Below are 6,915 nucleotides of genomic sequence, written 5' to 3'. Positions count from 1 at the left end.
TGCTATAACTTCAGCATACGTTCAGCTATTCAAACCATTCAAATATTCAAATGTTCAGCTTTTTCAGCTCTTTCAACCCTCTGCTTTTCAACTTTTCACCTTTTTCAGCTATTCAGCTTTTTCCCAAAAAAATTTAACATTGAATCAAATGGGAAAAGCTTCAAATCCTCTTCAAAACTCATCGACTTTCAACCTCTTCTTGTTCCTCATACGTTGAGCGAGAGACACCATTCGAACTTTAAATGAATCACAAAGCCTTGAACTATTGACCTTGTATTCAGTTTTTAAAAATCTTGTACGGTTTTGAAATGGTCGCAGTTTTAGTTTTAAGGATTTTAAGCCCGTCTTCTGAGTTTATAATGGGTGTGTATTGCGTGAGCTAGAGTGCGTGACATCATCAACTGCCGCACCCCAGAGTGAGGAGCAGCTCCGAAAACGGGATTTTTTTTTTTGCTTCAGCTTGATTTGGATCCCACATCTTGTACTTGACATGGACAATATAGGCATATAAATGTAGGAAATCTTGTTGGGTTTCAGCTGATGGTCTCATTTCAGCTGTAGGACTTACGGTTTTGGATTTAGAAGCCCGAGAGCGACAAGCACTCCTGAATGTTCCCCATAAGCCGCAATGTTAATTTTGAGCCAAAATTTCTGGAGGATAGCAGACGGTACATGTTTTGTCTCTCGCTCCTGTGCCCTCATTATGCACTCTACAGAAATAAAAATAACATGGGTGCGTTCAGCAATGTCTCCTGTTACTCAACATGTAACATGTTTTGCCGATAACTATAACGGTTTTCTCAAGAATCGCAGGAGTTTGGGAGGCATTCTCCCATTCAATCCTTATGGAGACATTTTCGTCTGTGTTTCTGCTCCTGCTGCAGCATGTCTGCAGCCATTTTAACCTCTTTCTGCCTTAACCTTCTCACCTGTCAGCCTTTTTTCACCTGTTTAACCTCTTTCTGCCCTCTTACTCTACAACTTTTTGGCCTTTTCAGTCTTTTTTTCACCTTTTTAAGCTCATTCCGCCGTCTTACTCTACATCTGTTCATATGTTTTCACCTTTTAACCTCTTCCAGGCCTCTTAATCTACAGATTTTCATATTCTTTTCACATTTTTTAACATCTTCCAACCCTCTTACTCTGCATCTTTTTACATTTTCATCCTTTTCTCACCTATTTGAGCTCATGCACCCTTAAACTTCTTTACCTTTTCATCCTTCTTTCACCTTTTTAACCTCTTCCAGCCCTCTTACTCCACAGCTTTTCATATGTTATCACCATTTTAACCTCTTCCAGCCCTCTTACTCTACATATTTTCATATTCTTTTCACCTTTTAACCTCTTCCAACCCTCTTACTCTACATCTCTTACTCTACAGCTTTCATCCTTTATTCACCTTTTTAACCTCTTCCAGCCCTCTTACTTTACAGCTTTTCATATGTTTTCACAATTTTAACGTCTTCCAGCCCTCTTACTCTACAAATTTTCATATTCTTTTCACCTTTTTAACCTCTTCCAACCCTCTTACTCTACATCTTTTTACCTTTTCATCCTTTTTTCACCTTTTTAACCTCTTCCAGGCCTCTTACTCTACTGCTTGTCATCCTTTATTCACCTTTTTAACCTCTCCCAGCCCTCTTACTTTACAGCTTTTCATATGTTATCACCTTTTTAACCTCTTCCAGCCCTCTTACTCTACAGCTTTTCATCGTTTATTCACCTTTTTAACCTCTTCCAGGCCTCTTACTCCACGGCTTTTCATATTTTATCACCATTTTAACCTCTTCCAGCCCTCTTACTCTACAGCTGTTCATATTTTATGACGATTTTAACCTCTTCCAAGCCTCTCTCTCTACATCTTTTTACATTTTCATCATTTTTTCACCTATTTGAGCTCTTTCACTTTTTTAAATTTTCATCCTTTTTTCAACTCTTTAACCTCTTCCAGCCCTCTTACTTTACAGCTTTTCATATGTTTTCACCTTTTTAACCTCTTCCAGCCCTTCTACTCTACAGCTTTTTAGCCTTTTTAGATATTCATGTTTCTGCCTTTTCAACTCCTTCAAACATACAACTTCATGTTCAGCTAGAGAAACTGTTCAGCTATCAAAATGTTCAACTTTGTTAGCCCATTAAACCTATTGCTTTTAAGCCTTTCTGCCTTACCAGCTTTTGGAAAATTCTGCTTTTTCTGCAAAATCCCGACCATTCAGCCTATAGTTTTATGCATTTCTGACAGTACGTTCAGCAGATTTCGCTTCAGTCTTCAGCATTCACACTGTATTTTCGTAGGAAATGCAAATTTTCTAGTTAAAGTGAAAACTTATCTGGCTTCTTCTTTCCACGATACCCGTCGTCTGCCAGCCGGATCCCTCACGGACTACAGCGGTTTCGATCTGCGGAGTTCCACGGAGTACAGATATCGATAGCTCCGGCCAATGCTGCGGGACAACGGGGTGCCGCTCCCGTGTTGTCGGCCAGTGCGGATCTCCCAGCGGGGCTGTGTGCCGGGGAATCTCCGCCCGCTCAGCCGCTTCTCTCACCTGTCTGGTCGATGCTCAGTTCATATGGCGCTGCTAAACACCAGATCTCTCACAAATAAGACATTTATTTTAAATGACTTTTTCACAACACGTGATCTGGATTTCCTCCTGTTGACAGAGACCTGGTTGAAACCAGGTGAGATCAGCGCATTCTCGGAGCTCCTCCCACCCAGCTGTTCCTTCTTCAGCACCCCCCGAGCTGCCGGTCGTGGCGGCGGTCTGGCTGCTATATTTAGAGAGAGCTTCAGATGCAAAATAATAACCGCTAATAATTATTCCAGCTTTGAGCTGCAGTTGTTTGTGATTGACCTCTCTTGTCCTGTCTTGTGTGCAACAGTTTATCGCCCACCCAATTTTAACAAGAACTTTCTCCAAGAGTTCTCTGAGTTCTGATTTTATTCCAAAGTTTGATAAACTATTGATTTGTGGGGACTTTAATATTCATGTTTGCTGTGCAGCAAATCAACTGGCTAATGAGTTTAAAGGCCTTTTAGATTCGTTTGGCCTTACTCAATCTGTTAATGCACCAACACACGAACATGGGCACACTCTTGACCTTGTCATTTCTCATGGGCTTTCAGTTTCCCTTAGAGAAATAGTGGACATTGCTATCTCGGATCACCTCCCTATTGTTTTTGATTTTGCTGCCCTCCCACCTGCCAATAAGCCTGTTCCCCCGGCCCGCAGACGCCGTATCTTTACTCCATCAACGGCCAGAGAGTTTGCTGTCGCCTTTGGGGACTCTCAGCTGCATGCTGACAGTGGACTGGTTCCTCCCCTTTGTCCAGACACCTTACTCTCCACTTTCCACTCTACATGCTCTGCAATTCTGGATTCTGTTGCCCCTTTTCGGCAAAAAAGCACCAAAACCAAGGCCGATCCCTGGTTGAACGACCACACCCGTCTGCTCAGACAACAATGCAGACAGGCTGAACGGCGATGGAAAAAGGACAAACTGCATGTATCACTGGGCTGGTTAAGGGACAGTTTGGATGCTTATCAGAGAGCTGTGAAGGAGGCCAAGTCCGAATATTTGTCCTCTGTTATAGCCAACAGCTCTAAACATCCGAGAGTGCTATTTAAAACCATTGACTCTGTCATAAACCCATGCTCTACTTCCCTGTCCGATGCCTCCACCACAACCTGTGAAGAGTTTGTCTCTTTTTTTATAGACAAAGTGGCATCAGTCAGGCAGAATATCAGTAATATGCTTATGTCCCCTGATGATGTGTGTGTTCCTCCTGCACAATCTGCTGTTTTTGAGCAGTTTGAGACTATTTCTCTTTCATCTCTCACTAAGGTGGTTAGTGGCCTAAAACCCACTAACTGTCCCCTAGACATTATTCCAGCCAAGTTTCTGAAGGAGGTTTTTAGTTCTGTTGGATCAAGTTTGCTGGTTTTTATAACGGGGTTCGTACACATTTTTCAAGGTCAAATTCAAGCACTTTTCAAGCACTTTTAAGGGTCATTTACAATATTTTCCAGCACCTTATCGCTGGGGTAAAATACATATCTACAGGAATATATATACTCATGATTATTTTATTTTACTTTTTATCACAATTATGTACATTGTATGATGCTGTTAACATCTAAAATTATGTTTCATGATAGCAAAAACTTTAGAAATTAAAGGAGAACACAAAGTTTTATCCAAAAAAAGGGAAGCCACTTGGCGTTCTTCAGGCACACTTGCACCGGGACAAAGAGAGACCTGAGAGCACCCTGTAATTTTCTTTTTTGACATAAACTTTTATAAGCTTTTCGCTTACTCATCAAAGTTTATTAATATTGAACGTGTCATCAGTCCAAATTGCATCAAATTCACCTTCTCCGCAGCCATCCTTCTCTATTCCTACCAGGCTGCATGTGTGATGATACACACACTGATTTTATTTCTCCTTGTAATAACAAAACCATCCAGTCTGATCCCAATGTTGCCAAGACACAGAGTTATAATGTCAAGCACTTTCAAGCACTTAAGCTAAAATCCAAGCACTTTTCAGACCTTGAAAACACAACATTGAAATTCAAGCACTTTCAAGGATTTCAAGCACCCGTACGAACCCTGTTATAAACACCTGTCTTAGCTCAGGGTCTGTCCCAGCTGCCTTCAAACACGCTGTGGTTAGGCCCCTCCTCAAAAAACACATCTTGACCCCTCTGTGCTGTCCAATTTTAGGCCTGTCTCCCACTTGCCTTTTCTTTCTAAGGTATTGGAAAAAGTTGTTTTTATTCAATTACAAACATTTTTAGAGATTAATTCTGTCCTGGATAAATTTCAGTCTGGCTTCAGATTCCGACATAGCACCGAGTCAGCACTGTTAAAGGTGCATAATGATATTGCCTTGTCCGTGGATGCTGGGAACCCCGCTGTGCTGGTACTGCTGGACCTCACAGCGGCTTTCGATACAGTCGACCATGCAATCCTTGTATCTCGCTTAGAGCAGTATGCAGGCATCTGTGGCACCGCCCTCCAATGGTTTAGGTCGTACCTGGCAAATAGGAGTTTCTCTGTAACGATTGGTGACCTCTGCTCCTCACAGGCATCCCTCTCTTGTGGGGTGCCTCAAGGCTCTATTCTTGGCCCTATTCTGTTTTCATTGTATATGCTACCTCTGGGATCAATTATAAAAAAACACAATCTGTCTTTTCATTTTCATGCTGATGATTTACAGTTATATTTGCCCATGAGACCCAATGAAAACACTGCACTTACTCAGTTACTGGACTGTATCACTGATGTAAAACAGTGGCTGGTTCTGAACTTTTTGCACTTGAATGACAGCAAAACCGAATGTATTTTGTTTGGCACGCCATCTATGTCAAATGTTTTAATAACAAACTCTGTGACTCTGGCGTCCTTTTTTAAACCACATGTAAAGAATCTTGGGGTAACATTTGACAGTGGGCTCAGATTCCATAAACAGATTAGGCCTGTTGTCAGCACAAGTTTTTTTCAGCTGCGTCTCCTGGCCAAAGTGAAGCCTTTTTTAAGTCGGCAGGACCTCGAGAAGGCGATCCATGCCTTCATAAGTTCAAGACTGGACTATTGTAATGCACTTTATGTCGGCCTCAGCCAGTCTTTAATCTCGCGTCTCCAACTTGTCCAGAACGCTGCTGCCCGACAGGCACGTCCAGGCGTGAACACATTACCCCTGTGCCGTCGTCACCTCACTGGCTCCCGGTTTGTTTTAGAATTGATTTTAAACTTTTGTTTGCTTTTTACGCCATTAATGGCCTGGCTCCCTCCTACCTGTCAGAGATTTTAACTGTCCGTGATCATGGCAGGGCCCTCCGTTCTTCTGGCCAGCTCCTGTTAGAGGTCCCAAGGTCAAGATTAAAACAGTGGGGTGATCGTTCTTTTGCTGTCACAGCTCCCAGGCTGTGGAACAGACTGCCCCCTGACATTCACACCACTACTGACCTCAGCTTTTTTAAGTCAAAGCTGAAGACATACTTTTTTAGATTGGCATTTAACTCTGACTAAGGTAGTCCTGCTCTTAGCTGCACTTATTTTGCCTGTTTTTTACTTTATGCACTTTTAGAGGGCCTTTAACACCCTGCAGCACTAGTAGCACTTTCTTGTGTTTTCTTGCAGCACTGTAGCACTTTCTTGTGTTTTATGTGTTGTTTTTATGTATTATTTTATTGCTTTGATGTAAAGCACTTTGGGTACCGTCTGGATATTGTAAAGGGCTATACAAATAAAATTTGATTGATTGATTGATTGATTGATTATTATGTTTAGGGAAAATATTCTTTTCGAGAAAAAGTCATTTTTAGAAAAAAGGTCAGATTTTATACACTATATTACCAAAAGTATTCACTCACCTGCCTTGACTCGCATATGAACTTAAGTGACATCCCATCCTTAAAGGAGAACTTCGGTCGATTTAAACATGCAGCTTCATTGCTCAAGCTACCCTTGACTTGCCAGTACCGAAGACACGAACAAATTTGGTCCAGCCATTACAGAGCTCCGTGAACGGAGACTTAGCTTTACAGCTAACAGCATGGGGTCAGAACTTTACACTGTGTTTTAAGCATCTTAACATGCTCCACATCTCACACCAGAAGTTATGCAACATCAGCAGACACCTTAGCACACAGCACTGTAGCGTGTATGACTCAAACTGAATAAAAAAGTAGTTAAAATAGTGTGTTTGTGCAAGCAGCTACTTACCTGTTTGTTGACATGCGTGTGTTCCGGTAGCTAGACCAAACTAGCATATCCATCGAGTGTGCACTTAACAGGCTTAACAGGCTATTGTAAGGCTCATGGCTCATGACAGGTTATAACATGGACATGTACATTATGAACATACACACGAAAATGCTGGATTATGTTTCCGTCTCCGCCAGTGAG

This window comes from Sparus aurata, chromosome 15 (genome assembly GCF_900880675.1).
Source record: "Sparus aurata chromosome 15, fSpaAur1.1, whole genome shotgun sequence".
NCBI lineage: Eukaryota > Metazoa > Chordata > Actinopteri > Spariformes > Sparidae > Sparus > Sparus aurata.
The sequence above is the reverse complement of the archived record's forward strand: the minus strand, read 5'-3'. Positions refer to the sequence as shown.